Source organism: Heptranchias perlo, chromosome 2 (assembly GCF_035084215.1).
Source record: "Heptranchias perlo isolate sHepPer1 chromosome 2, sHepPer1.hap1, whole genome shotgun sequence".
Classification (NCBI taxonomy): domain Eukaryota; kingdom Metazoa; phylum Chordata; class Chondrichthyes; order Hexanchiformes; family Hexanchidae; genus Heptranchias; species Heptranchias perlo.
The window spans coordinates 81,027,018-81,042,842 of record NC_090326.1 but is presented as its reverse complement, the minus strand read 5'-3'; the positions used below and the strand labels follow the sequence as shown (position 1 = coordinate 81,042,842).

Below are 15,825 nucleotides of genomic sequence, written 5' to 3'. Positions count from 1 at the left end.
TGGAGTTAGTGGGGGGGGGGGTTGGAGTTAGTGGGGGGGGGGGTTGGAGTTAGTGGGGGGGGGGTTGGAGTTAGTGGGGGGGGGGTTGGAGTTAGTGGGGGGGGGGTTGGAGTTAGTGGGGGGGGGTTGGAGTTAGTGGGGGGGGGGTTGGAGTTAGTGGGGGGGGTTGGAGTTAGTGGGGGGGGTTGGAGTTAGTGGGGGGGGGTTGGAGTTAGTGGGGGGGGTTGGAGTTAGTGGGGGGGGTTGGAGTTAGTAGGGGGGGTTTGGAGTTAGTGGGGGGGGGTTGGAGTTAGTGGGGGGGGGTTGGAGTTAGTGGGGGGGGGTTGGAGTTAGTGGGGGGGGGTTGGAGTTAGTGGGGGGGGGTTAGAGTTAGTGGGGGGGGGTTAGAGTTAGTGGGGGGGGGTTGGAGTTAGTGGGGGGGGGTTGGAGTTAGTGGGGGGGGGTTGGAGTTCGTGGGGGGGGGTTGGAGTTCGTGGGGGGGGGTTGGAGTTCGTGGGGGGGGGTTGGAGTTCGTGGGGGGGGGTTGGAGTTCGTGGGGGGGGGTTGGAGTTAGTGGGGGGGGGTTGGAGTTAGTGGGGCGGGTTGGAGTTCGTGGGGGGGTGGTGGTTGGAGATCGTTGGGGGGGGGCGGTTGGAGATCGTAGGGGGGGGGCGGTTGGAGATCGTGGGGGGGGAGGCGGTTGGAGATCGTGGTGGGGGGTGCGGTTGGAGATCGTGGTCGGGGGGTGCGGTTGGAGATCGTGGTGGGGGGGGGATCAGACATGGGAAGGAGGTCAGCCAACCACGTGTATGGGATTGGGCCTGGATGAAACTCTCCTGCTCCTTCTGGCCCGCAGGCAGTGCTGATCTGGGCCTTCTCGCCTCCTCTTACGTGGCGTGATGCAGAAGGCCCGGGAATCCTGGCCCCCAGGAGTGAAAATCAAAAAAACTCTCAAAATGGAGGCCTGCAGCCTCCTTAAAAGATTTCACTGACCGACCTGCCTCCTGTGAGTGGGTTGGTCGCCCTCCCCTCGACTCACCTCCGTTAAAACCGGAAGTGGGCAAGTTGGGGTCTGGTTTTACATTTTTAACCTTCCCACCCGTCCCCAATCCACCCACTTGTGGGGTTGAAATTTATCCCTGAATGTTCATGTTACTTGTACGTAACTTTATCCATTGCAAGAGTGGGAGTGTGTGACAAAAGTATAATACACATAATAGCATCTGATAAAATGATAAAATAAATATGAATATCTTACATGCATAACATTGTTACACTTGTGTTTATTTTTGATATGACATGTACCTTTCTGTTGTCATATGTTATTCCAGCACCCATTTCAGGTATTTTTTAAACAACTATTACCCATTAAACATGAGTTTCTATCACATGAATGGAATAACTGCATTTTATAATATGTTGTCATGAAAGTATCTGATAATAGGGACAAATGACAGGAAGAAGCAATTTTAGTAAGAAATAGTACATTGGGCTGTCATTGTTCATGTCTGGGCTTCATTTCCTCTGTGCACTATGACTGTCTTTACTATTTGAATGCAGTTATTAATCTGACTATCTTAATAGAGCTGACAGGTACTTATGGAAACACATAAACTGGTGTGCTAAAAATAGCCAACGGAGGAAATTAAACCCAGCAATGATGTCATGTGACCAAGGGAAGATGTTGCGTGAAGTGGAGTTGCTACCTCACACAGAGTAAAAAAATCAACAGTCACCCTTGGAAATCAGTGACATTACAAAAGGCTGGCTCAAGTTTCCTGCTTATGGTATGACTCAGGGAATTGCATGTGGTATGGGGAACCCAAAGAAAGAGAAACAACAACTAAAAATCAGGAGAAGGAAGTAGAATAAAGAAATTAATAATAGCAACTGGCAAGCTTCTAGGATTTTCCATATAAGGCAAGTAAAATTTATTAAATAAGTTAAATGCATAAAGTGAAATAATTATTTTGTTATCTGCTGACTTATCTGTATAGAAAACGGTCAACTGAAAACTAAGGTCTTCATCTGCTCACTTAGATCACTCTTGATGGACATGATATCCGTACTTTGAATGTGAAGTGGTTGAGAAAACACATTAGCATCGTAAACCAGGAGCCAATACTGTTTGCCACAACAATTGCTGAAAACATACGTTATGGCCGAGAGGATGTAACTGATGCAGAGATTGACCAAGCAACGAAGGAAGCGAATGCTTACGATTTTATATCAATGTAAGTGACTTTTTAAATTTGACACACATCACAAACCCTGCTTATCTTGTTTTTTTGAGCGGGAAAGCCTCTTTAGAAAATGTTTTTATGTTCTATCCCTCCCCTTTCTATTTGTTTTGCTGTGCCATGCTACATCCATGTCTGTGAGTTAGGCAAGTGATCTGGTTCCAGCTCACACCAATGTCACCCAGTCATCAGCTCTGGCAGGTGTACAGGAGCTGTCTTAGGTGCCATTAGCTGAGATTTAACCTCATCCCTTATAGAGAAACATTTAGCCTCTGCTTGGCACTTCCTCTTGCCAGCACAGGTAAGATCATTAACTCTTTCATTGGTGGATAACGGGCCTGGTACATTTTGGCACCCATAATAAAGAGGGGAAAATTTTCACATTCACTTTCAATGGAAGTGAAACTTGGATGGGCTCCATAATGGACAGGCAGTCCGCTCTGCCAGTTTACCACCCAAGCAGTAAAGATGAATTCTGGTAGGTGAAGGGAGGAAGTTTTTCCTTTAAATTGGTCAAATGTGTTCATCACACATCCCTCTTGCAATAACATTGGAAAATCTAAATAGTTTATGCATTAAATGATTAATAAGATAATAGTGCTTCAAATTGCACATTATCCTAAGTGACATACTTAATAGTGGTCTACAGTGCTGCAGTGTAAAAGTTCACTGACTATTGTCACACTTTGTTGCTGAATTGAATAATAGATTTGAGACATTACAGATACTAATTTGGTCTGATTGATATGAATGAGGCACTTTTATAGCCCACTACCCACTGGTCATACATCAGCCATGACATTATCCATTCTGGATGGAGAACTATCACACCGCAAATGAAAGTCTCAGATGATTAATTTGGAAGAAATAGCACCTTTATTATAAATGGCTGAATTCCTGACTCAGCTATACTACTTGGCAAATTCTCACTTGTCTAAATGGAAGAAAATTTGTTTGCATAAAAAGTGACCTGCTGCCATTACTGTAAAGCTTATGTATCTTTATTGGCTGCTAAAGTGATTTACAGGAGCTCCCTTTATGGTGCAGTTCAGTTGCTTGAGAAGAGCAGAACTTCTATAGCTCTACAATTTCATACAGGTCAACATCTAGAGCCCCCTGGATGACAAGGAGCATACAGGATAAGATAAGGCAAAAAAGGGAAGCTTATGTCAGACACCAAGAGGTCAATACTGCAGAAAGCCTAGAGGAGTATAGAAAGTGCAGGGGTGAAATTAAAAAGCAAATTAGGAAAGCAAAGAGAGGGCATGAAAAAATACTGTCAGGTAAAATTAAGGAAAACCCAAAAATGTTTTATAAATACATTAAGAGCAAGAGGATAACTAAGGAAAGAGTAGGGCCTATTAGAGACCAAAAAGGTAACCTTTGTGTGGAGGTGGAAGATGTGGGTATGGTTCTTAATAAATACTTTGCGTCTGCCTTCACAAAAGAGGGGGATGATGCAGAGATTGTAGTTAAGGAGGAGAAATGTGAAATATTGGATGCGATAAACATGGTGCGAGAGGAAGTATTAAGGGGATTAGCTTTCAAAGTAAATAAATCACCAGGCTCGGATGAAATGTATCCCAGGCTGTTAAAAGAAGCAAGGGAGGGAAAAGTGGAGGCTCTGACCATCATTTTCCAATCCTCATTGGCTACTGGCGTGGTGCCGGAGGATTGGAGGACAGCTAACGTACCGTTGTTTCAAAAGAGAGAAAGAGATAGACCGAGAAATTATAGGCCAATCAGCCTAACCTCGGTGGTGGGCAAATTATTGGAATCGATTCTGAGGGACAGCATAAATTGTCATTTAGAAAGGCACGGGTTAATCAAGGACTGTTAGCATGGATTTGTTAAGGGACGGTTGTGTCTGACTAACTTGATTGAATTTTTTGAGCAGGTAACAAGGAGGGTCGATGAGGGTCACGCGTTTGATGTAGTGTACATGGATTTTAGCAAGGCTTTTGACAAGGTCCCACATGGCACACTGGTCAACAAAGTAAAAGCCCATGGGATCCAAAGGAAAGTGGCTAGTTGGATCCAAAATTGGCTCAGTGGCAGGAAGCAAATGGTAATGGTTGACGGGTGTTTTTGCAACTGGAAGGCTGCTTCCAGTGGGGTCCCGTAAGGCTCAGTACTAGGTCCCTTGCTTTTTGTGGTACACATTAATGATTTGGACTTGAAAATGGGCGGCATGATCAAGAAGTTTGCAGATGATACAAAAATTGGCCACGTGGTTGAGTGAGGAGGAAAGCTGTATACTGCAGGAAGATATCAATGGACTGGTCAGGTGGGCAGAAAAGTGGCAAATGGAATTCAATCCAGAGAAGGGTGAGGTAATGCATTTGGGGAGGGCAAACAAGGGATGGGAGTACACAATAAATGGGAGGACACTGAGAGGTGTGGAGGAACAAAGGGACCTTGGAGTGCATGTCCACAGATCCCTGAAGGTATCAGGACATGTAGATAAGGTGGTTAAAAAGGCACAGGGGATACTTTCCTTTATTAGCCGAGGCATAGAATATAAGAGCAGGGAAGTTATGCTAGAACTGTATAAAACATTGGCTGGGCCACAGCTTGAGTACTGTGTCCAGTTCTGGTCACCACATTACAGGAAAGATGTGATTGCACTAGAGAGGGTCCAGAGGAGATTTACAAGGATGTTGCCAGGGCTGGAAAATTTTAGCTATGAGAAAAGATTGGATAGGCTGTGCTTGTTTTCTCTGGAACAAAGGAGGCTGATGGGAGATTTAATTGAGGTATATAAAATTATGACAGGACTAGATAGAGTGGATAGGGAGGACATATTTCCCTTAGCAGAGGGGCCAGTGATCAGGCATAGATTTAAAGTAATTGATAGAAGGATTAGAGGAGAGCTGAGTAGAATTTTTTTTACCTAGAGGGTGCTGGGGTTCTGGAACTCACTGCCTGAAAGGGTGGTAGAGGCAGAAACCCTCAGCTCATTTAAAAAGTACTTGGATGTGCACTTGAAGTGCCGTAACCTACAGGGCTACGGACCAAGTGCTGAAAAGTGGGATTAAGCTGGATAGCTCTTTTTCGGCTGGCACAGACATGATGGGCTGGATGGCCACATTCTGTGCCGTAACTTTCTATGATTCTATGATCTATTAGCATATCTCAGTGTTTTAAACGCAGTACAGAGATTACTGGAAATGTTTCATTGTGGTTCAACACAGTCAAACTCACAGTGAAAATTGTTCACTGGTCATATAAATTCATTGATTGGATGTTGATGTTTCCTATGCAACAGTGACTACACTTCAAAAGTATTTAATTGGCTGTAAAGCTTTTTGGGACATCCTGAGGTCATGAAAGGCTCTATATAAATGCAAGTCTTATATATGCAACAATAGACCAATGCCAACAAAATATTTATAACAGCAGTTAATATCTCACATCCTTAACAGGAATTCATATGAAAAGAAATCTCATTGTTGATGTCAAACCAAAAGATGCTTTCTACAGACTTTCTAAGAACCAATACAAAAGCATAGATGGAGGTATTTTTTTCAAATAGCATACTTTTTGCATTTTCACATTTTACAGAAATTTAACACAATGGTTGGTGAAAGAGGTGCCCAGCTGAGTGGTGGACAGAAACAGAGAATTGCTATAGCTCAGAAACCCAAAGATTCTTCTGTTGGACGAAGCAACATCTGCTCTTGATACTCAGAGTGAATCTATAGTGCAGGCAGTGGGAGTGAAGAAAGTGGCCCTGAAATTTCACAGTGGCTCTATCCTGAAGTTAGCTTCAGGAGGCTCAAGGCCCAATTCCACACTGCTAGCAGTGAGCCATGCTTGCATTGAACACATTCCAAAAAAACATAGGCTGCTGTGAGGACTGCTACCCATGGAAGTGCAGAATTTACCCTGGTTTCTTCTTTTACACCAAACATTTCTCTTCCCCTCAACAATCCAGCCTTCCCTTTTTACAGCACACAGGCTTTTGAAATTCAAGCATGACTCACCTTATTCTCTCTACTATTCTTTTCAACCTTGGTGCCTTTTACTATGGGATTGACCCTTCATGTAGATTTCTCAATTAAAAAAACCATTGTATTTATGGAAGTTCCCACTAGCTATATGATTTTATAAGCTGTAGAGCTGAAAACTGTCTGTGAATATGCAGCCAGCAGATTTATGGTAAGAATGTTGATTGAGGTGACTAATGAATGCCTTGCTGAATTTTGTGTTTGTTAAAAATATTGTCACAAATTCTTTTTTGGAGAAATAAGAATCAGAATAGGAGTGCTAACCATGGATGAAAGCCGGTCGATCTTTACTTTGAGAAAAAGAATCTGTTGGTTAATTTCCTTCCATTTATAATGTTAGTAAATTTAATATACATTGTACAATGTTTTACTGAAGAATTTGAATTTTTTATTCCTATGGATATAACTTGGGTGTTTCATTTGTGTCTGGTTTAATGCCGTGCATGCTATATAAAAAAAACAAATTTGTATCTTGTGTAAGTGAACAAAGTTCATTGTTTTTTATTGAGATCTATAAAACATGTCTAAATGCTACAGAGGACATGTTGCTTAAACTATTGAATATTCCAGCAAATGGGAAATGTTGAAGCCCTCTCAGTTACTATTTCTTCTTTGCCAATCAGTTTTATTCCTGAGTAAGCCAGGTTGCCAATAGTTTTAAAAGAAAGAAATCGTCTTATTTTGTCACTGAGGAACATCTTAAATCACTTCATGTATAAAATGGGTGTCATATTTGTGTACATATCAGCATCCCATAAACATTCACATGATGAATGACCAATTAATCTGTTTTTGGTACAGCACTCCCCCAGTACTACCAGAGCATTAGCCCAGATTGTGTTCAAGTCCTCAAAAATTCTAGGGTGTAAATTTGAAAAATTCTTGCTCCCGGCACAGAGCTTTGCACACCAGATATGCATATTCATTTGAACATAGAACTCAATGTACATTGTGGGATTTTCCATCCTTAATTTAAAATGGATGGAAAATCCTGTGGGATGTGCTGACTTCCATGCTGTAATTCCTGACCTGACCTGCACTCTTGGTCCATGAAGCTCTACAATGAGAAAGTGAGTCCTGCAACTCAATTAGACTTTTACCTAAATAATACAGTAACTGTGGTGAGAGTTTGCTTCTTAGAAGCACTTTCTCTGAGAACTTTGCTTTCTTCTAAGTAAAGTATTCTGAACACATTTTGCTTCATATATTCCAAACATAATTTAGGGCATTCCATTTCAGCATTTTAATCTTGTATCTGCACGGCTTCTATTAGTCCAGCAACCAAATACAGGAAACAAAACCAGAAAAAGCTGGAAAGACACAGCAGGTCAGTTAGCATCTGTGGAGAGAACATAGTCGATGTTTCAAGTTCTTACCCTTCAGAAGTGAAAAATAAGAAATATAAAAACATGTTAATAGAATCAGAAGAAAGAGATGGGGAGGAGAAAGAAACAAAGAAATACAGAGAGAAAATACAAGTGGAATGATTGTTAGATGAGGTAAAAGATCATCTCAGTCAAGTGATGGAAGTAAGCATTAAAGAAATTAAAGACTTTAAAGAAACAAAGGACACTAAATAGTTAAGGCAGTGGGAGGCCTAAAGAAAAGATGAGAAAATGGGAGAGATGGAAAATAAAAAAATCTGGGGGTCAGCTTAAAATTTATGATAGTAGATGCTGGAAAAGTACAATGGGTCCAAAAGCAAAGAAAGAAAAAGATCTGGTTAACAGGGAGAGTGTAGTTTCTCTACCCCCACCCCCACCCCCCTGCCAGCACTATGTTCTGATAAAGGGGCTCTCCAAATCCAAATAGAAACATAGTTCCAAATTCCACCCTTCAGATAAACCTTCATGCACACAGGTGAATCTCTACATTTTTTTCCCTGCAGAGACATGGGTTATACTGCCTCCATAGTTAATTATTGATGTGTTCGTTACTCTTCTAAAAAGGAAATAAAAGCAGAAAATGTTGGAAATGTACAGAAAGCTGATAAGCATCTGAAAGAGAAAGAAAGGTTAAGATTTTGGCTGTGGTCCTTCACAGAACATATCCTGATGATTGCAATCGAGATGTTAATCTTTCTTCCTCTACATTTCCAGCGCTTAATGCACAGCCTGTGCACTAATTTCATTCCCAATTTGTTTTTCTACAAAATGTGGAAATTGTTGGTTGTTATTCTTAGAAGATGGGAAAAAAGACAAAGAAATAAACTAAACCAATGGAAATTATTTGTATTTAGTTTTTACTATTATAGAATTATACCTGTCCTTTCCGTAGATGATGGCTAACCTACTGTGCATTGCAAGCATTTTCTTATTTTTGCTTCCGATCCTTCAACCCCAAGTAATATTTTACAGGGTGCCAATTCTTTAAAAAGGCCCCCAGTGACTCTAAGATGCTTTGTCTTAATAAAACTAAGGCTTCAAGATTATGCTGTGAATATTAATGTATAATGCTTAACACATTCCTCTGAAATTCCTTTGTCTGCTCTTTTAATGGAGGCATTAACCAGTTTAAAATAAGCTTTAAAAGAGCAGACAAAGGAATTTCATATGGTAATATTCAGACAGCTTAATTTCAAGGCCTGTGATTCAAAAACAGCTCATTATTGTGTCATTAAAATGGATAATCATTGAGATTTAATCATGAATATTTTATGGTTTTCAAACCTTGCAAACAAGGTTTGGTAACATCTTATCTAATCACTTTCTTTCACTGCAGGCAAGAGTAGGTCATACCACGATTGAGATTGTTGAGAGGGGATGGGCAATCAGCACTGCTGATGTTATTGCTGCCTTTGACAAGGGAGTGATCACTGAACAAGGAACACACATTGAGCTCATGAACAGAAAGGGCATCTACTTTTCCCTGGTAATGCAGCAGATAAGCTGAGAGGGTCTTCATCAGAAAACAGAGAATGTGATAATTTCAGCCATTATTCCGTTCTACTGCAACTAGGCCATTCAGCCCCTAGAGCCTGTTCTGCCATTTAATGAGGTCATGGCTGATCGGTATCCTAACTCCATCCACATGCTTTGGCTCCATATCCATTAATACCCTCGGCTAGCAAAAATCTATCGATCTCAGATTTAAAATTATTAATTGAGCTAGCATCTACTGCTTTTTAGAAACACTTCTACATGCAAAGGGTGGTAGAAACATAGAAACATAGAAAATAGAGCAAGAGTGGGCCATTCGGCCCTTCGGGCCTGCTCCGCCATTCAAAATGATCATGGCTGATCGTCTAACTCAGAAACCCTGTTCCCGCTTTTTCCCCATATCCCTTGATCCCTTTACCATTAAGAAATATATCTATCTCCTTCTTGAATACATCTAATGACTTGGCCTCCACTGCCTTCTGTGGTAGAGAATTCCACAGGTTCACCACCCTCTGAGTGAAGAAATTTCTCCTCATCTCGGTTCTAAATGGCATACCCCGTATCCTGAGACTGTGACCCCTGGTTCTGGACTCCCCAGCCATTGGGAACATCGTCCCTGCATCTAGTCTGTCTAGTCCTGTTAGAATTTTATATGTTTCAATAAGATCACCTCTCATTCTTCTAAACTCAAGTGAATATAGGCCTAGTCGACCCAATCTCCCCTCATACGTCAGTCCTGCCATCCCAGAAATCAGTCTGGTAAATCTTTGTTGCACTCCCTCCATGGCAAGGACATCCTTCCTCAGATAAGGAGACCAAAACTGCACACAATACTCCAGATGTGGTCTCACCAAGGCCCTGTATAACTGCAGTAAGACATCCCTGCTCCTGTACACATCCTCTTGCAATGAAGGCCAACATACCATTCGCCTTCCTAACCACTTGCTGCACCTGAATGCTCGCTTTCAGCGACTGGTGTACAAGGACACCAAGGTCTCGTCGCACCTCCCCTTTTCCCAATCTATCACCACTCAGATAATAATCTGCCTTTCTGTTTTTACAACCAAAGTGGATAACCTCAACTTTATCCATGTTATACTGCATCTGCCATGTTCTTACCCACTCACCCAACTTGTCTAAATCATATTGGAGCCTCTTTGCATCCTCATCACAGCTCACATTCCACCCCAGCTTTGTGTCGTCTGCAAACTTGGAAATGTTACATTTAGTTCCCTCATCCAAATCATTGATATATATTGTGAATGGCTGGGGCCCAAGCACTGATCCCTGCAGTACCCCACTAGTCACTGCCTGCCACCCGGAAAAAGACCCGTTTATTCCTACTCTCTGTTTCCTGCCTGTCAACCAATTCTCAATCCATGCCAGTATATTCCCCCCAATCCCATGTGCTTTAATTTTGCACACTAACCTCTTGTGTGGGACCTTATCAAAAGCCTTTGGAAAATCCAAATGCACCACATCCACTGGTTCTCCCTATCTATTCTACTAGTTATATCCTCAAAAAACTCCAGTAGATTTGTTAAGCATGATTTCCCTTTCATGCTGACTTTATCCAATCCTGTTAATGCCCTCCAAGTGTTCTATTATCTCATCTTTTATAATAGACTCTAGCATTTTCCCCACTATTAATGTTAGGCTAACTGATCTGTAATTCCCTGTTTTTCATCTCCCTCCTTTTTTAAATAGTGGGGTTACTTTTGGCACCCTCCAATCTGTAGGAACTGTTCCAGGGCCACTTCCTTTAGCACTCTGTAGAAGTTTGGAACTCTCTTCCGTAAGCGGCAGTTGATGATAGCTCAATTGTTCATTTTAAATCTGAGATTGATAGATTTTTGTTAACCAAAGGTATTAAGGGATATGGGGCTAAGACGGGTAGATGGAGTTAGGTTACAGATCAGCCATGATCTCATTGAACGGTGGAACAGGCTCGAGGGGCGAAATGGCCTACTCTTGTTCCTATGTTCCTATGTTTTGTGAGAGAGAGTTCCACACTTCTACCACCCTTTGCATGAAGAAATGTTTCCTAACTTCTCTCCTGAATGGCCTGGCTCTGATTTTATGGTTATGTCCCCTTGTTCTAGACTTCCCCACCAGCGGAAAAAAATTCTCTCTACCTACCCTATCAATTCCTTTCAAAATCCTAAAAATCTTAATCAAATCACCCCTTAATCTTCTATATTCCAAGAAATACAAGCCTAGTTCATGTAATCTCTCCTCATAATCTAACCCCTGGTAACATTCTGGTGAATCTACATTGCACTCCTTCCAAGGCCAATAGATCCTTTCTAAGCTGCGGTGCCCAGAACTGTACACAGTACTCTAGATGTGATCTAACCAGGGCTTTGTATATTTGTAGCAAAACTTCCTCCCCTTTATATTCTAGCCTTCTAGTTATAAAGGCTGACATTCCATTAGCCTTTTTGATTATTTTTTGTACCTGACCATTTTAGTGATCTGTGAATATGGACCCCGAAATCTCTTTGGACTGCCACTGTTCCTAGCTTTTTATCGTTTAAAAAATATTCAGATCTATCCTTTTTTGGTCCAAAATAGATGACCTCACACTTACCTGCATTGAAATCCACCTGCCAGTTTTGCCCACTCACTTAATGGGGGTGATTTTAAACCCAAAAATGGGTGGGTTGCGGGCGGGTGGGAGTTGAAAACAGTTGTTTTTTGGGTCGCGACCGCAACCTGGCTTTATTTTTGGGTTTGACGTCGGTGCATAAAAGTACAGGCTTCCCACTAGGAATGCAAAGTCCGAAAATTTGAGGTTGCCACCCAAAAAGACAACTTTTTTCAACTCCCAACCGCCCCCCAACCCACCCGTTCTTGGGGTTTAAAATCACCCTCTATCTATCAATGTCTCTTTGTAATTTTATGCTCCTGTCTACACTACTTGCTATGCCACCAATCTTTGAGTCATTGGCAAACTTAGATATATGGTTCTCTATTGTGCTATCTAAGTCATTAATAAATATAGTGAATAGTTGAGGCCCCAACACAGACCCTTGTGGGGGACCACTAGTCACTTCCTTCCAATTCAAGTACGTACCCATTGGGCATGATTTTAGCCCGGGAGCGGGAGGTGGGGGTTGGACAGGTTTCCTGGACATCCTTACGATTTAAACATAAAGACGTTTTTTTCTTTTTTGATGGTTTCCCTCCCGAAAGCCTGATTGACAGGCTGGCTCTCAGTCAGACGGGGTGGGGAGGTGGGGGGCTGGTGTCGGGGGCTGTCACTAATCGGCGGGGGGGTGGGGGGGGGGTCAGTCATTGGAGAAAGTCAGTCATCTGTATGGCCTGCCCGCTTGTTGGTTCCTGAACTTTCTTGAGGGGTCATGGGGAGCATACCTGCTCCCCCTGGCCCACAAGGAGTGTGGAAAAAGGCACTTACCTTGTAGCGCTGGCAGGGCCCACCTGCCTTTCACTGCCGAGGTTCCCGACCCCTGGGAAAACTGCGCAATATCGTTTAATTTTAAATTGGGCTCCAAATTGCACTGTGGGAATCTGATTTAAGTATGTTCATGAAGCATCTCGCCTCTCCATGGTGAGACACTCGTACACCACGATATCCACCGCCGTAAAAAAGGTGGTGGGCACATGTGTGGCGTGTTGGGGAAACGTTCCTTATATTTAAGTCTTTAAACACCCCCCACCCTCTCCTGCCTGTTGTCGGGGGGTTAATAGCGAAGCCTTTAGGTCTGGCCCTATCAGTTTGCAGATCTGATTGACAACCTCTCTGCTGAGCCAAAGTCTTCTATCACTAATCCTCTGGGAGGCTCAAGTAGATGTCCGTCCCTCTATTTTGCAGTAAATCGCGAATGTGGGGGGTTAAATTCAACTTCTACGGGAGTACAAAATGGGTGGTAGCGGATTGGACAGCCGTTAAACATCCTGCCTGATTCGTGTTTCCATTAATTTCAATGGTAAGGAAAATTGGGTGTATTAATGGGCGGCCAATCCACTACCACCCATTTCATGCCGCTGCTGTAGTTAAATTTTACCCCCCTGGTGTCCGAGCTAGGAGAAAGTCTGTTAATGCGCTTCCAAGGTCCTCTGATCTCCCTGGCCACCTTCTTCTGCTCCTCTCTTTTTCTAACTCTTTGAAAAATACAGTTCTGAATCTTCCACCTATGCTGCTGAGTGCACAAAAAGAAAACTCCTATGTTTTGTGTGGCTGTTCTGTTCTGTCTGTAATTATAACTCAAGGTTCAAACCGTGCATGATCAAGTACAATTTGAAAGAAGCAAAAGGCTGAGGCTAGTGGGACCCTTATTTGGCCTTTCACAAGCTATTAACAAATTAAGCAACATTTGTAACTGTTCACAACAGCAGTGTGAACAGCCCCCCAATGCCTCAACTTTAAAATTCTCATCTTAATGTTTAAATCCCTTCATGGTCTCACCTCACCCTATCTCTATAACCTTCTCCAGCTCTAAAACTCTCCGGGAACTTTGGGTAGGATTTTAACTGAAAAACAGGTAGGTTGGGGGCAGGGAGGCATTGAAAATTGCAACAATTTCAGACCTGCCCCCAATCCGTCCATTTCCGGTTTTCACCAGGGCGGGACAAGGGCCAGGCGATCAACCCGCTCGCAAGAGGCAGGTTGGTCACTAAAACCTTTCAAGTAAACTGCAGGCCTCCATTTTTCAGGTTTTGCGATAGCAACCCCTGGGGGCCGTGATTCCCGGGTCTTCTCCTTCACACCATGTGAAAGGAGGCGAGAAGGCCCAAAACTGCAGGTAAGTTACTTTATAGCACAGCTTGTGGGCCCAGAGGGGCAAGAGTGCTTCCTCCAGGCCCAACAAACCTACCTGCAGCGACTCCTCCCCCACCCCAACGATCGCGGACCCCCCCGCAATGATCGTGGACCACTGCGATGACCCCTGATCCTGACTCCCCCGCCCCCCTCGGTGACTGACCCCTGGTGATTGACCTCTGATGACTGACCCCCCCCCATGCCCATTGGTGCCCCATGCCCACCGGTGCCCTCCCATGCCCCCCCATCCATACAATCTAAGACAAAATCTCAAGGACATCCAGGAAACCCGTACTTCCGGGTTCCTGTCCACGATTCGATTGCCCCTTCCCGGCTCCAAGTCAAAATCCTGGCCTCTGTGTTCCTCCAACTCTGGCCTCTTTTGCATTCCCCAATTCCTTTGCCCCGCCATTGGCAGGCGTGCCATCAGTTACCTAGGCCCTATGCTCTGGACTTCCCTCCTTAAACCTCTCCTCCATTGCACCTCCCTCTTCTCCTTTAAGACCTTTCTTAAAATCGGCCTCTGACCAAGCCTCTTAGTATCTCTTTTTTTGGTTCAGCATTGATTTTTGTCTGATTACATTTCTGTGAAGTGTCTTGGGACATTTTCTATGTTAACATTGCTATAGAAATACAAGTTGTTGTTGTATGCAATGGAGAAATTTCAGTAGAGAACATTTATGATTCATTGGAATATTGAACCTACAATATGAGTGACCATTACAAATCTTAAAAAAATCCTTTTTGGACCTCTTCTGGCCCCGACCCACTTCCCTGCTGTCTTCACCTATTGTGAAATTCACTGTAGCTTCCCACTCAGGCCGGAAAGTTAAAATTGCAGTCAGGTCCTGATGACATCATTGGGACCCAATATGCTGACTGGCCTGTAATTGCCGGGTCTATCCCTCTCCCCTTTTTTGAATGGGGCTGTAACATTTGCAATCCATCAGTCCTCTGGCACTGTCCCCACATCTAAGGAGGATTGGAAGATTGTGGCCAGAGCCTCTGCAATTTCTACCCTTACTCCCTTCAGTAACCAATATATGTAAAATCTATATATATCTATGACTTTTTTCCACACCATGTTCAGTTGAGAACTATTGGAGATTTCCAGTTCGGTATTTATGTTTACGCAGATTAAATTAATGCAAGGTGGTGGTAAATCTGTTCAAGTTGAAAGGGCTGGAAATCCTCCAGTTATTGGTGGAACCTCAGCATAAGTGCGTGCAAGAGGCCTGACAAATATCAGAAATGGAGGGCTTCTGTCCAGATGACTAGCTGCCTCATAATTGGAGCAGTGGCCTGGAATGGGCGGATTCTCCACCTTCCCCAAACATGAGCCCAATGTCTGAGAGGGTAGAGCCAAGGGGAAGGAATTCCCGTGCTGGGAATTTCCTGAGCCTTGGCCTAGCTACCTGACAGCGCCCAGGTCAGCTATAGGATGGAAATGGGGCCTCAACGAGAGCCAGTGCCCTGATACTCTTTTTATGTGCCTGATCGGATAGGCCCTCTTATAATGGGGGGGTCAAAACTCTGGTATCCCAGGACATTGAGGGGCCCAATCATCATTACCCAAGCCACCATCCTGGACCATATTTCCTGTTTCCTGCAGCTGATGCCCAAGGTGCACCAACAAAGACACAGCCACCTTCTGCTGCCATGTAAATCAGTTGACTTCACCCTGACCCCGAATACTCCCACAGGGTCAAAATCAAATGTCAGTGATGCCTGCTGTGCTGCCCTTACTTCAGCAGAGTGTGGCAGACAATTTTCAGCGCCTATTTTTTTTCCTAAAATGACTAATTACAATTATTTTTCCAAAACAAGCATCTATATTGTCCAGTAACAGCAAAGCTGATCCGTTGTTTAAAATGTGTTATGTGACCGAAGCATTCAGGCCTGCCAGATTCTGAAGTAAAGTTCCTGCCTCCTCA

At 43.3% G+C, this 15,825-nt stretch overlaps 1 pseudogene; it reads left to right on the top strand.

Moving 5' to 3' along the window:
* The window catches only part of LOC137332191 (ATP-dependent translocase ABCB1-like), a 79,768-nt pseudogene that overhangs the window by 37,109 nt on the left and 26,834 nt on the right, over positions 1-15,825 (top strand).